This window comes from Periplaneta americana, chromosome 2 (genome assembly GCF_040183065.1).
Source record: "Periplaneta americana isolate PAMFEO1 chromosome 2, P.americana_PAMFEO1_priV1, whole genome shotgun sequence".
In the NCBI taxonomy this organism is placed as follows: domain Eukaryota; kingdom Metazoa; phylum Arthropoda; class Insecta; order Blattodea; family Blattidae; genus Periplaneta; species Periplaneta americana.
In genome coordinates, this window is record NC_091118.1 from 153,746,483 (window position 1) to 153,765,542 (window position 19,060).

The 19,060-nt window shown below is 34.4% G+C and overlaps 1 long non-coding RNA gene across 1 annotated transcript in view; it reads left to right on the forward strand.

Moving 5' to 3' along the window:
• Window positions 1-19,060, forward strand: part of LOC138695312 (uncharacterized) — a 582,002-nt gene that overhangs the window by 453,362 nt on the left and 109,580 nt on the right. Inside the window, exon 6 of the long non-coding RNA XR_011331127.1 lies at window positions 772-970. This is a non-coding gene — a long non-coding RNA (uncharacterized lncRNA). The remainder of the gene's footprint in view (window positions 1-771; window positions 971-19,060) is intronic.

Below are 19,060 nucleotides of genomic sequence, written 5' to 3' on the forward strand. Positions count from 1 at the left end.
ATCCATTTTAGTATTATCCTCCCTTCTACGTCTCGGCCCTCCCAAAGGTATTTTTCTCTCCGGTCTCATAACTAACATTCTATATGCATTTCTGGATTCACCCATATGTGCTACATGCCCTACCCATCTCAAACGTGTGAATTTAATTAATTATGTCAGGTGAAGAATACAATGCGTGCAGTTCTGCGTTGTGTAACTTTCTCCATTCACCTGTAACTTCATCCCTCTTAGCCCCAAATATTTTCCTAAGAACCTTATTCTCAAACACCCTTAATCTCTGCTCCTCTCTCAAAGTGAAAGTCCAAGTTTCACAACCATACAGAACAACTTGTAATATGACTGTTTTATAAATTGTAACTTTCAGATTCTTTGACAGCATACTAAATGACAAAAGCTTCTCAACCGAATAATAACAGGCATTTCCCAAATGAATATAGTAATAATGATTTTAATAATAATAATAATAATCCTCGATAGCTCACAGAGAGTCATGGTCTACCAGCCGACTGTTGGTCTCACGTCCACATGTCTCAATAGAGATGAACGAACATCCAACCAGTACGATACATCATGTGGTTAGCACGATGATATTCCCAGACGCAATAACAAAATAGTGTTATTTAAATACTCTCAGTTGTACTTCATTCACTGTAACACCTGTACTTGCATAATATTTACATCAGTTAGTTCAGTGCTATGTACAAATAATCTTTTTGTAGTTGAAATTTTAGTATATTTTTTTTATATATCTTGTCTTTTTTTAAATTGTAGGAATTTTCTACAGACGATGGCATGCTGATAATAAAGTGCCTAATTGCGGAGCGTGATTTGTAGAAGAAACAGCATTATTTGAAGTCAGCCTTAGCCGAAGTAACCTGGAGCAAAACTTCTTCGTGCACTACAAGCCTCACTGAGTCTGCGGAAGATAGAACATCGTTCGACTCCCGGAGCTACGACTGATCTTCTGCGAGTAAGTAATCTCGTACAATTTTTCTTACTTTAGCTATAATTTGCATAGGCCTATTATCTGGGTTTAAATATTATGGTTTTGTATTTGTTACTTTGCCTTTGAAGTATTTATATGCCTATATTATCTTCTAAAGCTATCTAATGGTTTAGCAGCAAATTATTGGGCTGGAACCTTTTTCCATCTTAACCGCCACCACTAATGCCACACTTTTGTTACGCTGTTAGTATGCTTTTGCTAGTCGACATCTTGGTTAAATTTTGTCACTGGATGATGTCAAAATTTCAAACCTTCTTTGTAGGAAATTGCTCATGGCTGAAACGTCAGCAATCCAAGTCTGAAACTCTTGAGTCCAAATCCCTGAAATCATTTACAATTTTGTGTTTGACATTGACGGTGTTTGCAGATGTTTGTCGTACACTAATCCCATTTCCCCTATCAACATTGCAGATTTTTTCCTTCTAACATAGGCTTATGTAGATTCATCTCTTGCGACTTTCATGGAACAACGAATATGACGATGCAGTGCTCTGGGGTTTCATTGGATTATTTGTAAAGGTGGACTCTTGGATTAATGACGAAGGTCAAGGTTTTATGACTATGGCTATTACAAAAAAAAATTTGGAGAAAAATAAAAAAATACGTTAATAGCAAGGAATATCATGGCTGTGGCTAAGTAACAATGTCAAGGTTTTATGACTATGGCTATTACAAAAAAAAATTTGGAGAAAATAAAAAAAAATACGTTAATAGCAAGGAATATCATGGCTGTGGCTAAGTAACAATGTGAGCTCCAAGCCTATTGCTGATTTGTCTCACTTTGATGACATTAATAAACACGGAATTTTAAAGAGAGAAATCGAAAGAGGACTATATGCGTACTAGCAACCGAAAAAGATGAGAGAACGGGGAACTCTAGATATGTTTAGCAGTAGAAAAGCAGAACTGCCCGCATGCGTCCTTAGATAAGCCCCATCATCCTCACCTTCATCGGGATTCGAACCAAAGTATCACGTGAGTGACAATATTGATAGTGGTTTTGGATTCGGAAATCTACTCTCATAAGAAATTCATACTAAGACCAAGGCGCGATGCAGCGGAAATGAATTAATAGGTCTGATTCAGAATTTGGAGAAGGTCAAAATATAACGTTGGAGGACAATATGTCAGTGGCTCATTTATTTTAAAGTTAACCCTAACATGTGTCATAATTTCTTAGGGAGGCAAGAAACAGTGTAATTGTCTCAGTTAAGAAGAAGATCTAATTGACTGTATTTGTCTTGAATCTAATTAAATATGTTGTCCTATAAGAGGGAAAAGAAATAAGATGAAACAAAATTATCATTTGTTTTAGAATCTCAAGTTATTCCATGTAGGTACGTAAGATTTATTCAGTTCCATCCTATTTCATAAATCTACATCGTAGTTTTACTCATTTTCAACAATATTTAGTTTACATAGTCTATTCTTCATATATATTTTTATGTTAATTTACCAAATTTTGATTTTGAGATTATAACTGTAAGTTTGTAATCTCGTACGTTCTTAAGAGCTATATTCTTCCAGAAAATAGTATTAATTCAGCGTGTATCATCGTTAGCCAAACCATAATTTGCTATATCTTCACCTTGCTTCATATTTCCACATCTGATATCTTCATATTACGTCCATAACATGCCAGATGTAGTTTCTATTTTCAAAAAAAGACAGAGCCTCCGCTAGGCTTAAAATATGTCACGCTGGCGCCAACATCGTTAAATGCCAATAACTCAACACCAGCAAAAGATACGTTAACATAGACACAGGCTAAATATGTAAATAAAAAAGTTGTTGTTGTTTAGTCAATTGCGCGAAGACAGGTTTGATTCTCATAACTGATACCAGTAAGGCGTTACTCATGAGGCAATTGGAAGGAGTTACGCAATTTAAAAAAATGAGATATTTGCACAAATCTGTTGACGGCAGGCTAATTTAACTCGGAAAAAATCAAGAATGCGATATCTGAATTTTGCTGTTATTTATAAGCAAAAAGTCGTTTATTGCATAAAATTCATTTATTTATTTTGCTTTGAAATATTAATTCAACTGCTGGCCTCTTATTAAAAATCGTTTAGCCTTTATTGGTACTAATTGTGCTATTTTTTTGTAATAGTATGACTGTTATAATGCTTCTTGCGTAAAATGCTTTATAAAAAAATAGTTTTTTTTTTTTCAATGGCCATTATCTCTAAACAGGTTTTTGGCGCTTGGTCTCTTATTGCGTAACTCTGTCCAACTAATCCAGGAAATAATGGGGAAGGTTGGACAGTTTCTTTCCCTCACTATCGCTGAATAGAAACATATTATACCAATCAAGCTTCAGAAAATTAGGTCTAAATAAATAACTTCCTATACATTTAATTATTTTACTTCGTAATGATTATTTTAGACATTTTTACATAATTACTGAACACATGAAATACTTTTCACTCATTTCCCTTCTTCAATAGCCTGCCTTGCCCAAAGTAGACTACAATAATAGACCTATAGGCTTACGTATTTTTCTTGATATATATGTAGAGCCCGGATGTTAAGCAAAATGTATTTTTTAAACTGAATATATGTATGAAATACCTATTAGAGATAAACACGTTTCCACACATTTGGGGACGATAGGCCCAATTTTTATTTTGCCTCTTTTGCCTATTTTAACTCCCGTTGCCTATTTTAAGGTTAAATGCCTTTTTTTAGCCTTTTTACGTCTTTATTGTATATTTTCTATATTTTTAATGCATTTAAAATAAACCGCACATAAATTATATATAAAAAATAACGATTGTACAAATTAAAAATATCTATTCACCTCACACAAATATTTTCTGAGAATCTTATTCTCCAGCAATACATAGGCCTATGTTTCCAAGAAGTTGTAAACTTTTCTCCGCTACCGATTTCATCTTTTATGTCACTTAATAAAGATGTTTGACCAGTATATTAACCTCAGTGCTCAGGTCACTTCGGGATTTACCAGCGAAAGAAAGGGGATGAGGGTAGTATTAAAAGCAAGTTTCCTGGTCCCGTTACTGTTGTCGCTTGCACGCACAAGTCACGCGTACTTTGAAGTCTGTAATCCCTTCTCACACCCCTCTTTTTGAGACAATACACAGTCGGTTTTTCCCGATCTCTGAAAGAAAGTAGAGACAGTCCTTCCGAAATAAATTGTTTTAAGTTTGCTCCAATTACTTCAGTAGAAGTAGAAAGATCTTTTTCCACCATAAAAAACGTTCTCTCTGATAGGCCGCTCACTATGATAGTTGACAACTTAAAAAAGCATCTTTTTGTGACATGTAACCAAGGAAAGTGAGTACCGTATGGGATAGTTTATTAAGTGTTTGTCTATTTTTTGTCTGTTTCCATGAATAATAACAACCTATTTCACGCCTATTTTTACTATTTTAGTGCATATATGCCTGCCTATTTTAACCAAAATAAATGCAAAAACATCCGGGCTCTGTGTATAATTAATACGAGCTTCTCAAATTTTAGCTAGATTCTATAACTTAGTTCAAGAGTTTTAGTATACTTTGTTGGTAAAATTCTGTTAAATTGAAAAAGTCCGTTATTTAGTCCCCTGTGACGTCGTCTAGGCTTACTGATAAGATACCATGCCGGTGTGAAACAAGCGTAACGACTACATACAAGAATATATACTATGATATTTAATGAAATTCAAAACGTACAATACATATACTAATACACTGCATACGATTAAGTTTATTAAACTGTAACTTGCGAACCAAGGTTCCTCTGTTTATTTTAATGTCTTTGCCTAAGGCCAGATTTGAACCCACGAAACTCAGATCTAATGCGAGCATAGTAACTATTGGACCACCAGGGACGATAATGTTCGAAGTTTAACTACGTTCATGACGTCATGCTCCCCTGTATTCGTAGTCACCTCTATGTTCTACTTTCTCTCACGAGAAATGTGGTTATTTGTGTAGGGCACACGTAAATTGGAAGATTTCATAAAACCAGGATGCATTGACGTTCTTGTTGACATGCAATTATTTCTGAGGTCATGAACCCCCAAAATCCAAATAATCCTGAATAAATCACATCCCCTCAACAGATCCAACCCCAAACGAAAAAAAAGCTCCGCTGTAAAATACGTTTCGCGCAGTTTTCGTTGATAAATACTCGACACCGCCCATTCAAGCCTGCAAGAAGCACGACCATCAATCCTTTATGAAAGATTTTTTTGTTATTGTGTATGTACGGTAAGGAACATTATTTTAGATCTAATTTTCTGTGTCGTACACCGATTTATTTTCGTCGAGGGTTAGGAGAAAAATTTATATATATACGGCCCTTTGTTAATTTTGTCTCATTTTTTAAAATTTTGATATCAATGTTTTTTTTTTTCCTTCTTTTCCTAGTTGGGATGTATTATGAGAATAAATTGAGCATCATGCATCTCCTTTTTATGTGTACACGAGGCTCTAAAATCATATTAATGTTGGTACAGTCTGCTCTGCCTATGCGAGCTACTGCACACAAAGCGAGCTTCTGTATAGGAGTCCCTCGCCACAAAGGGACACGATGATCTTCAATTTAAAATAATTTGAAACTATGTAATTAAAACATATAATAATAATAATAATAATAATAATAATAATAATAATAATAAATTTATTTATTTATTTATTTATTTATTTATTTATTTATTTATTTATATTTGTGTGCTGGTCAATTATAGACCAACATATTAGTACAATAAAAACAAATAATACAAATGGTATTAGAATGTTAAAGCTTATATACAGATATAATAAGTTATTAATAGAGATTAAAATGATAAATATAGTGTTTAAGTTTATTTACAGATATAATATTAATAAAGATTAAAATAATCGGTGTTTAATTAATAAAAAAATTATAAAGATACATAAAATGCCAAAATTTACACATTACATAGTACAATTTAATTATTTATCAATTAGTCACTACTATAATAGGCATATACATTAAATGGATCTAAATCACAACCATGCATATTGCATTTTTATGCATTTAGAGACCGGAGAAAGAAATCTAGAATTTCTAGTGTAGAAAATTTTGTGAATTCTAAATCCTAAAGTAGGAATACGAAGGCTGATATTACTTACGATGATATTAATAATAATAATAATAATAATAATAATAATAATAATAATAATAATAATAATAATAATAATAATAATAATAATCCTAAAGCAGAAATACGAAGGCTGATATTACTTACGATGATATTAATAATAATAATAATAATAATAATAATGATAATAATAATAGTACTAATAATAATAGTAACTACAATAATAACGATGTGGCGGCCGGGTAGCTCAGTTGGTAGAGCAGCTGGCTACGGACTGGAAGGTCCGGGGTTCGATCCCAGGTGGTGACAGGATTTTTTCTCGTTGCCAAACTTTCAGAACGGCCCCGAGGTTCACTCAGCCTCCTATAAAATTGAGTACCGGGTCTTTCCCGGGGGTAAAAGGCGGTCAGAGCTCATTCTAGTGCCGAGGTCACGGAAAGCATGGGGCTCTACCTCCATGCCCCCCAAGTGCCTTCATGGCATGTTACGGATACCTTTAATAATAATAATAATAATAATAATAATAATAATAATAATAATACCGGTAATAATAATAATAATAAAGTATGGGCGAACCCAGAAATGTATATAGAGTGTTAGTTGTGAGACCGGAGGGAAAAAGATCTTTGTGGAGGCCGAGACGTAGATGGATAATATTAAAATGGATTTGAGAGAGATGGGATATGATGATAGAGACTGGATTAATCTTGCACAGGATAGGGACCGATGGTGGGTATATTTGAGAGTGGCAATGAACCTGCCGGTTCCTCAAAATAATAATAATAATAATAATAATAATAATAATAATAATAATAATATAATAAATAATGTGATTAATTAAGGATCATTCGTTCACTTTCCTTGAGTTTGTAAGTTTGTAGTAAAGAATGTACCAAACATTGTTAAACCGGAAATAGATAAATTAAGAATGCTTATGAAAATACATTTTCCAACTTTCTCAAAAGGGCAGTTTCATTTTTGGCCGAATTTAAGTACAATATTAAAATAAAATAAAATCTCAAAGCCACTAAGGAACATTTCGAATCTTGATGAATGTGGAAGTGTATGCATGTGGCAGCTTACATTAGCACTATTTTTAAGTTTTTACGTCAGTTTGCAAAGATAATAAACCTTCCTTATTCGATTGCCAATCTGCGTCTGTGATTTTGAAATGATGCGTTTACCTGTAGTTTTGAAGCAAATTTCCACTTGATCACTACCTTAATTGGCTCAGCAGATACAAAGAAAGTGTTGTTGTATTCGTGGGAACTCTTTACTGAAAGATTCACACAGTAATTTCTGTTATTTTGCTAGCGCTCCACTAGTTTTTTGTGCAGACCTACAGTATGCAATACCTTTAAACTACTGGCTTTTAATTATAGACACGTAACTAGGAGATTAATTCCAATTAATTTTAGTTCATTAACACAAACTAGTTATATTTTGCGTGACTATTGTGAAATATTTTATTTCTACATATTATCTAGTCTATAATTGAAAACTGAGTTTTATCTGATACTAAGTACAGAATTTAATTACATTTAATATCGAATTGACAGTAGTTATATTCCTACATTATCGTGTGAAATTGTTGTGTGGACAAAGAGATTGTGTTAAGTCAGTACTATGCGTTCAATGTTACATGATCGCTGAGAGCTAATGTCGCCACTGTTGTATAGGATACAAGACATCGTTGGCGATTACAGACCGCGGGTGCATTGAGGGATCAAAGTATTCGTGGAGGGGGATGACGTACTCTGTTAGTTCGTAGAATCAACACCGGTCAATTTGCAACTGAGTCATGAGCACATGGGATATGGGAAGCTTCTTCAACATTTCATACTGAGATCTACCGTTGCATCATTACTGCCATGTCATTTCATCAACTTTATTTATATAGGCTAACCTTAATTTTTGGAAGTAGTGTCAAATTAAGAATTTCGCTAGTACGACAAATATATAAATTGTTGATATTGGTATTATTTTAGGAATTCTTCTTCTTCTTCTTCTTCTTCTTCTTCTTCTTCTTCTTATTATTATTATTATTATTATTATTATTATTATTATTATTATTATTATTATTCTGCATCCACTGCAAACTCAAATAAAAAGAGTCACTTTTAATTATTTGGATCTTTGAGACAAAATTAATTGTTTGGAGGATTAGTGTTAGAAGTCCTTTTTAGTGTCTAGTTCCTTGCAGATACTGACTGAAGGCATAAGATTTTACCTTCATCACTGGCATGATTATTATTGAACTATTTTCACAGACTATGTTTATCTTCCCCAGGTTTTTACTTTTTTTTGATAAATATTAACATTTTATAGATTTGTGAATTTCTGTCCTTAAATTTGCCATTAGTAGAATTCAAACTTCTACTAACATAGCCTGAGATAGTATTTTTTTTAGTAGCGTAATATCAGGGCGACCGTAATCTACTGGATTGTCAGTTGTTTTCGCTTATCAATGAAACATACTTTAATCACAGTTTAGCACTCTTCTGGGTTATTCTAATAATACGACTGCATTTTGGTAAAGAGATTACGTTTGAGGATTATATACAAGTTTATCGTTTTTGCAACTTTGTTATAGCTAGGCAAGTAACTTACATATTTTCAGAGTGTCAGACTATCTATTGTAATTTGTTCATTACCAGTAGACTCATTACATTTTTATCCATAGACCAGTTGTGTTATATTTAATGATGTATGTCTTATAATTTCGAGATGCCATAGCTTTATTGATTGTTATTAAAAATTGTCAATTTAACGTCAGCTCTCTATGAACATAATGATTTAAATTGTATGAGTGTATTTTCTATATAATGACTTTAAATTTTAATTTAATTCCGAATCGAAACTGTATTGTTGAAGTACAGAAGAGCTGTCGCTGAAATACTTTATATAGGACTACGAGCCCTGTCGTTCAGAAGCCCTGTAGCAACATTATCGCTCTTAAATTTCATCTCCCTCTATTCCAATTTTTTCTCTTTACACCGCTTTCTACAACCTGTTTCGTAAAACCAGCTCCGCTGAAATTTCTCACCGGTCTCTTTACTTGTTAATAGATTTTACTGCCTAACTTTATATAAATTCTAATGGTCTTACAGAAGTGAAAGAGGCAACCAAAGTTGATTCTACTTGAGTGGAGGGTAGATGAAAGAGAGAGAGAGAGAGAGAGAGAGAGTAAACCGAAAAGATTAAAGCTCTCACCAAGCCTCTTTATTTGTTGGGCGAACACTGTTTTTAAACTCGAAAATTTATTTTAAAATATTAACACTATTTTGGAGATAATATTGTAAAATGCTATTCTTTTGTCTTTTGGGTGAAGCCTTGTGCATCTTCAGTTCTTGGGAGATAGATCTATAGACTCTATGAAAACATGTGTGAAAGATATAAATTATATTATAGTATCGCAAACACACTTAAAATACAATAACTAACAACTCAGTTAAATTATTAATAAATAACCAATAAAAACTAAATAAACTCAAATTAAGTAAGTTTAATTTGAAATAAAATTATTAGGGCTAACTAACAAAATTCACTAATCAAAATGTTATTTTTAATTTCTGTCTTTCTCTGAGTTTTTTATCTCCTTTAGCAGTTTTCTTACTTGACATTCTAGACTAATGCTAGGCGAGACTTTAGTGACATGAAGTTGGCAGGACAATGGACAATTTAATTATAATTTCATTCTTTTGTTTCACTTTAAGTTTAATATGCGAATTATTATATTCTGAAGTTTCATCAATTTTTTTCTAGAATATAACACGTTTAGTTGAAATGAATATACGATAATGATGATGATGATGATAATCATCACCATCATCATCAATATCACTCTAACAAATCTTGAACCATTCCAATTTGAATTGTTTAATTATGTTCATTTCAATTAAAATTTAGCCTTGTCTTCAGTAGTGGCTATCGTGCTTGCAGTTAAATTTGAAGTCCGTTAGTACAAACCCTGTAGATTACGCTGAATTTTGAAGGTAGTGAATTTCCTTCAGAAGGGAGGTAAGGCTGGTAGAACCGTATTGTAGAATTACGTCGTGAAAAAATTCCTGTCCCTGAATGAGCGGGCTTCAGGCAAAATTTATCGGTCATTTCTCGCACACGTTAAAAGTTGGAGTTAGAACAAAGGCCACGTATAAACGGTGTGCGCGTGAATTTGTCACTCCCTCCATCTGAACACTAATCCATATTGCAGCATACAATAGCCCTATATTAATAATAATAATAATAATAATAATAATAATAATAATAGTAATAATAATAATAGTAATAATAATAATAATAATAATAATAATAAAATAATATTTTTATGAAGATTAGCACAGTCAGGATTTCGCTTCTTTAGGCTATTTTATCTTCCGTGGTAGACACACATTTGGGGAATAACTCTTATCTTATATTTCACATGAAATCGTATATACAGCAATTAAAAAGAAACCATGTCCAGTGCAGAATTTGAAGCCGCGATTTTAGACTCCACGTGGAAGCACAGTTCTATATACCACGACCGGAAAATTAATACTCAAAATGAATGTGATTACTGTTTCATAGCGTTATTCGCAAGTTAATTACGTGTGTGTTATAGTAGCTTTTGATACTTACGATTTACAGTCAATTTTTAAACGTATTTTAACAACTGTGCTACTAGTAATAACAAAAACAATGTGTATACAAACTATTATCAAATTGCCATACAGACTGCTGGGTAAGATTTTATTTTCCCTCTGAATGTACGAACCATTTAGGGCATACAAATAGCCCTGCTATGTGCTATATATACGTGTTGTGTTATAGAGCACCTCTGCTGGTTACCGCAGTAGCAGCACAAACAGTAACAGCAGCAATGATGATAATGATGGTGATGATGATGATGGTGACGTGGAAAAAAATCCGTACATTTCTATGGATCCACAGGGTCATTTTCACGAGCGATTTTTCATGTCCCGCAAACCGTATTTATTTTCCCCCCTCTACTCTTTCTCCCACTTAAAAAAACCTTTCCTCCTACACAACCAAACCCATCCTCAACTGGCACCATAACCAGAATATATCAAAAAAACAACATTAATTTATTCCTTTGCCTCATTTTTGGTTTCCCCTTGCGACACGCTATTAAAGGCACAAATAGAAGCTCGGATGTTTCTTTCTTCCTTTTATAAGTAAAAAGAAATAATATTCTTATATATACGATATGGAAAGTTGAAATAAATGTCGCTACATTAATATAAATTTTAATCAGTCACAGTTTTTTCTTTCGCTGGTGTTGGTAGTCCCTACGTCTTATGGGATGCTATTAGTTTGGGCAATTGTTTAGACTGTAGAGGTTTTTGACTTCATCTCCGTCTTTCTTTTTTTGGAAATCATATTTCATACATCATATAACATTCCTTATTTCATTGTTGTAACGATGTGGCAAAAAAAAAAGTTTACGTTCGTGAGGGCCAAGTCATTAACAGTCAACTAAATAGGTGTGGAATTTCTGCACCTGGAATTCCACATTAAAATAACATATGATGCGAGATAGGAGAGGGGGTGTTATGGTATTATGAAGTGCAAATTTTTACCGGTCACGATGCTGTTATTTGTTTGAAAGAGGTATAAAAAGACTCTATCTGCTTAGAGTTCTTCTAGCGTACCGCTGTATCGTGTGATACTTTATTTTTAATCTTAATTCCAACACTTATCTACAACCATTTTAATGTGACATTTTGTCAGAATATTAAGTAGCATAACCTACACTCAAAGCTGAGTAAATAATGAACCGACGGTATAAGATATATCTTCACACAAATTCTGGCACGATCTCCGTCACGAATACGCAAAGTAATTAGTGATGTGATTGATCAAAGAAATTCTAAACTTTAGGTTTCTTTTTACGTGTAAAAGCTAGTCAAAAACAGCTTGTATAAAATATTTAAGACATAATTATTACGCCTTTCAAGACTTGAAATATTGTGACTGGTCATTACGTGATATTGATTTCTTGTGGAGATAATGTGAAACAAGCCACGCGTCAATTATCGATGCAAAAAAGCCCAGTGTGGTACTTCCAAATTTTATATGGGATAGAGATGACCTGTAAGTTCTGCCTGGAGCCCTCTGAATCAGGGACAGGATTATTTTGTTAATCTACGACAGCGATGTCAAGGTCAAGAGCACGTAGATGGTTGCAATGAATCTATTTTTCAGGTAGCAGCTGAGAATAAGAAGGGGTGAGCAAAGTGAACTCTATTGGCCTGTCACTGCAAGATGAATTAAACTGTTTTTAAATAATAGATAACATGTTTCATTCATACAAGACAACAAGAAACAAGAACATGTTTTGTAGAGTGTACCTCTCTAATAAATGCAATGAATTATAAAATAGTAGGCTACAATAAATAATAAACATAGCTTCTCCTTAACTTACATAGTTTTAGATAATAGCTAGAATATAATTAATTTTTATATAATTATGTAATAACCCAACTAGTATAAAAGCACTGTTTTCCTGTTTTAAACTTGCCAATACAAAAATGAAAGAAATTACAGGACATTCTGCATACGGAAAAATAAAATAATAGGATTGCAACAAATAATAAACATAGTATATTTTTTATCTTAGAGGTTTTAGACAATGAAGCCTACCTAATTAATTGCTATGTAACTGTTACACACTCAATAATGTATTTATTATATGAAGAGCACATCTAGAAATAAATTTAAATTCCTGAATTCTCGTCTAATACAGAAGTGTTTTTTCTTGTTTTTGCCGACACCAACCTTTTTATATCCGGCGATATTATGTTTTCTGCATAATGACATAGCATAGCACGCTTATTATCTTCTGATAATCTTGGTGTTAGTCTTGGTTTTGTGAGGTTCATAAGTGAGGAAAATTGCTCACATACGTGCTTACTGCCAAACATAGAAATAATATGTGCCGCAAATATTCGTACCCTGGATATATTACCAGGCAAAGCGAACTTCCAACTTGACTCTGTTCACGCAATTCAAAGAACCTGGAGAGAACTTTTTCTCGGCTGAACCAAAGGACATCACAATGGTAAGGCCATTGTCAAAGTGAAAATCTATGGACGACATATCTTCACAATTTTTAGACACAATTCATAACGAATCTACGCTTTTAGCATCCATACTTTTGTACTTTATTCTGTAAACTTAAATGCAATGCAGCGAGGAAGAACCTCTACAGTGCATCTAAACATATATTTATTACTATTTAATGTCAATAATTCAACAAAATTTCAATACATCATTATGTACATCAATTAATAATTTCAGGCGTTTCACATTGCTCCTCTTCGTAACAAAATACTTTCCATATATCAGACAAAGAACATTTTCGCCTCTTTCACTCATATGAATTCAGGAGTCCAGTCAGCCTAAAACTTACTGAACGACTTCTTTCTCAATGTGTAATGTACAACCCTTGAGTTCATCAGTGACTTGTACCTGCGTGCCGAACGTGCTCTGAACAGTGTATACGGGCGATGAGGCACGCTTGCGCTCTCGTTGACGTCACTGATCTACGACATGGACCTCTGATCTTTACTTATTTCGAAATATTTTCATTTCCCAACGCCGAGTTTCAGCCCGCGATATATGAGAACTATAACCTCTAGACCAGTGGTGACCAACTTAGCTGCTCTTACAAAGCACTGTGAGCACCCACGTGCATTCATGAGTAAAAAAAGAGCAACGTTGATATTGCAAGCATTGCGACGATCTGCTCTCGCATACTGTTCGTGTGCAGCGAAGAGTGCTCTTTTACAAAGAACACGAGTTGTTCACCACTGCTCTAAACCATCGAAGACGACTGATCAAGGCCTACAACGAATACGAGATGCATCAATAAATTAAGTTTAAAATCAATACATTACACGTAAATTACTACTAGACTAAGGATCTAAATCATGAACCTCTTAATAATTTCATACAGAGTGTTTTCCAGGAATCAGATTTCGCTCTGATAGCCTATATTAATGCCTTCTGCCTTTTACTTTTATGACCGAACGCGATTGCTGAGGAAATAGTGCGTACGTTTCCCTTAGGTCGAGTATGAGAAGGTTTTGTATGGACAGATAATGCAATCTGAAGGGTAGTGTCAAGGCATTGGTATATGGCAGTTCAGTTCAGTTCAATTCAGTTTATTTCGCGGCAATGCAATACATGTTAGAACAGCTAATCTTCATTATTTATGCTGGGAGCAACAGTAACAAATATAAATGATACTCGGGAGGAAATTAAATACAGAATAAATATGGGAAATGCCTGTTATTATTCGGTTGAGAAGCTTTTATCATCCAGTCTGCTGTCAAAAAATCTGAAAGTTAGAATTTATAAAACAGTTATATTGCCGGTTGTTCTTTATGGCTGTGAAACTTGGACTCTCTCTTTGAGAGAGGAACATAGGTTAAGGGTGTTTGAGAATAAGGTGCTTAGGAAAATATTTGAGGCTAAGCGGGATGAAGTTACAGGAGAATGGAGAAAGTTACACAACACAGAACTGCACGCATTGTATTCTTCACCTGACATAATTAGGAACATTAAATCCAGATGTTTGAGATGGGCAGGGCATGTAGCACGTAAGATGGCGAATCCAGAAATGCATATAGATTGTTAGTTGGGAAGCCGGAGGAAAAAATATCTTTGGAGAGGCCGAGACGTAGATGGGAAAATAATATTAAAATGGATTTGAGGGAGGGGGATATGATGATAGAGACTGGATTAATCTTTGACAGGTTAGGGACTAATGGCGGACTTATGTAAGGGCGGCAATGAACCTCCGGGTTCCTTAAATGCCAGTAAGTAAGAAAGTAAGTAAGTAAGTAATCTTCATTTATGATACGTATAATGCAAATACATCGTGCAAAAGTTGTCGTATTACATTTCTACGGAAGTATTCTGGCGTTCAACAATTATCTGATACTACAATCCCGAATTCAGTGGAAAAAATGGGCGAAGAGGACTCATTTTTAAATAAAAGAGGTACATAAATTAAGTCCTAACTGGGAAAAAAAAAACATTAGTGACATAAAACTTTACAAAAACCATGCATAAGCGACGGATGTATAAGCAGTGCACCTCAGATTCATAGAATGTAAATTACATGTGTACGAAACCGGAAAGGTATTTTGTAGGAGCCCTGTATAAGTTGCGAGATTTTATTGCCGGTAAATAACGTGCAGAATCACCGCTGAGCCCACTGTTACTTGCCCATGTCACTTTACGAACGGCGCCGTACTAAGCGAAACCTATTTCCAGGCGTACACCCATTACCATGGCATATGGAATAGAAATCAGAAAATGAAGCAATATGAACAGAAATTAACTTCAGCGAAGATTAAATTTCAACGAAAAACAGCTAGTTCTGTCTTATTGGACCTACAAAGAAAATAAATTCATACAGGAATTTCAGATGAATCACATTATATTGTAGATAAAATAAATGTGTAATCAAAAAAAAAAAATCGGCTAGTCTACAAAATATTACGTGAATGTCGGAAGGAGACTCCCTTGCAAAACTTTGGAATATACGCTTAAGGGAAAAAGAAGAATCGGCTGACTTCTGAAAAGACTAAGAGATAATATTTATTTTACGGACCGAAACAGACCATAAACCTATAGCTTAAAATTCGTAAAGGTTAAAGATGATAATAATGATAATGGTGAGAAGGAGGAGGACGAGGAGGAGAAATGAGAACAGATAGCTACATCTGAAGTTTAAGCGTTCACAAAAAGTTAGGACTTTAGGGCATAGTACCACAGTCTAGTATATACAGTTACGAAGCTCAATACGTAGTAAAAATGCATCCATAGATAGTTTCTCACCACTAGGATCGCTAATATCGCCTCATTACAGACAATGCGAAATAGTACCTGCATAGTCTATTGTTCCTAGCACCCTCACAACTCAAGCTTCGTGACTGTATAAGTTATAGACTACTAGACTGTGATAATACTATGAACTTCTTTGGATTTACGGTTTATCCAGATACAGATCTACTGCATTAGCACTATAATTATTGAATCAATATTCCCACATTTATCATATACATGTATATAACTCATTGCAATCTTTAGTGGTATACTTGGCATAAATCTTGAAGCGTAGTAAGTGTACTTTAAAGGACATAAATGTGACAAATGACTCACTTACAATGGGTGTGCAGGTAATAATGGAGCTGTGGGAATGCTGTTTGCGTTTCGAACTTTGTGTTTAATAAATAATATGCCTCTCAAAATCTCGAAATAGAATTGTTTATTCCTAACGGACTACTATGTACTTCGTACAGGACAGAGAATACAAGATAAATAATCGTATTTCCTTTATGATCGTCCACTTCAAGTTCTTATCCGAAAATCAAAACGTTCAGCTGTTTATCCCCCAATTGCACTTGCCGAGATTTTAAATTACTAAATAAAATATCTATGACTTCAGCTATTCAGCTGTATTTGCACGTAGGGGACAAGAGTTCGAATAACTGCGACATCAGGTCGTTCTAACGAAACTATATTCAGTCACGTTTTCTTGATGCAGGCTTACTCCATTTCCTATCACCATTTTTTCATCTTATATCTCATAAATTTAGGTGATAGTATCTAGGGTTACCAGGTTTTCAGAATGCCAATAAGAGATAGGATGAGGTCGAGTCGTTAGGTGTGATGTTTATTGCAAGGGAAGTGCACGTAATTTGAGAGAATCCCATATGCACACTATGCCATATTGTCAGAGTTTTATACCTATCTTAGAAGACTTCCACTGAATTACTTATTAGCATATTTTATTCTAATTAAATTGTTTTGTGCTACTAAATTATCCAATAAAATTACTAATTTCTAATGAAAAGCATAGGGGAGAGTCGGGTAGTATCGGACATCGGGTAATATCGGACAGTGAGTTTCTTTCATCTACCACACGATGATAGTACCTGATTGACATGGTTACGTTTCTGTGATGTTGCATAGAGAAACGTAACCATGTCATGCAGGTACTATCATATGGTGGTAGATGAAAGAAACGCACTGTCCGATATTACCCGATGTCCGATACTACCCGACTCTCCCCTACATTTTTGTATGCTGAATTTATCGCATTACTGTATAGTACAAAATACGAGTATATTATGATTAGGGCTCGGATAATTATGCATTAAAAGTGCAAAATACATATTATGTAAATCCATTATTGTATGTATACATTATTATCGAAATGAAGCAAGTTTTCGTATCAAAGACTTCTGACAAAATTAACGGATTTACAGGAAAGTATGAATTTTCTCCAGAGTGAGTGAAGGTACTTACTGCTTCAGACAACCCGGGGCGGCTTTATTTTAAGCATGTTAAAATACTTGCTTCTAAAATACCAAATAGCTTGTTTAGTATTCATAGGTTACGCGATCACCCACGTTTTGCCAGTGACCGTAACTTAATTAGAAGCATGTCTAATTACAGACGTGTTGAAATGAAGATGCTGTGAGAAGTTCAGTAAAGACAAGTAGGACATTCTCTGGCGTAACGAAACCATTTAAAAGCGGAACTGAGTAGTGATTACCATGCTAAACATTCAGCATAATTATAGCGTGAAATTTCTCCTTTGGAGTAAAAGAAGTAATAATATGAGAAAAGGTAGGTTTAAAGGCAACCACGGTGAAAGGAACTGTAAACCTATGTCGACATGATAATAGCTTCAGTTTATGTCACACTAAAATTTAGGTGAAGGCAAATTTAGATCTGGTTGAAAAACTGGCAGTGTTCGATACAAACAACTGAAGTAATGTACTTACTGTTATAGCCCATGTATGAGGATGGGACCTGACTCTGTCAGAACTGAGGCAGGATGGTCCATCTGTCAGCATTGGACATGCCTGACCTAAGGAAACAGACCTGAATTCGTTGATCTCTTTACATCTGTATTATGGCAAAAAGAAAGAGAGGTGTGTTAGCGGCGATGTTGCCAGACTGCTGAAACTTCCAACTTAATTTTCTAATTAAACGTGCATTTAATTACAAAACGTAATATAGGTTTTCTATTCATTTAGGCCTAAGTGTACCCTATCGTCCCTTTCAATCTGCAGGGTTATTTCACTTCCACCATGTATGTATGTATGTATGTATGTATGTATGTATGTATGTATGTATGTATGTATGTATGTATGTATGTATGTATGTATGTATGTGTGTATTTATGTAGGCTATGTATGTATGTATGTATGTATGTAGGCTATGTATGTATGTATGTATGTATGCATGTATTATGTATGTATGTAGGCTATGTATGTATTATGTATGTATGTGTTTATATGTGTATATATATATATATATATATATATATATATATATATATATATATATATATATATATATATATATATAGCATATTCCGAATCTCAGCCCTGAGCAATCTGATGGCATCACGGTGTTCCGAATTTCAACGATGACGACACTGATGCTTCACCGGTGTCGCACCGGTTCCATCAGCTTGCAAAGGAGGTGGCAGTCTTCATCAGCTGCCATCAGTGAATATGATTGGTTCTTGTACAAGGCGGAAATTAACAGACGAATGACATCGTGCACTGTTGTGTCATGGCGGTGTGTTCTGTTGTATTGTTTGTAATGAGCACAACGTAAAAGTAATATGTTAATGGCTTATGAACGAACATGTCAACGGACCAGTTATTACTACTGGTTCAAGAAATAAATTGTTTATGCTCTCTTTTCTTTGAACGAGATGACAGTATGGAAATTGCGCAAAATCTTTCTGGCGTAGCATAGACAGCACTTGTACAGCCGCCATGATAACCATCGAACCTTCCAGCAGTTTTGTTCCTATTTTGCTGCAGCGTGACGTCATTGTTGTCCACCAGTCCGGTGAGATTAGGAATACGCTGATATATATAGTCCACACTTGTGGAGTAACGGTTAGCGTGTCTGGCCGCGAAACCAGGTGGCCCTGG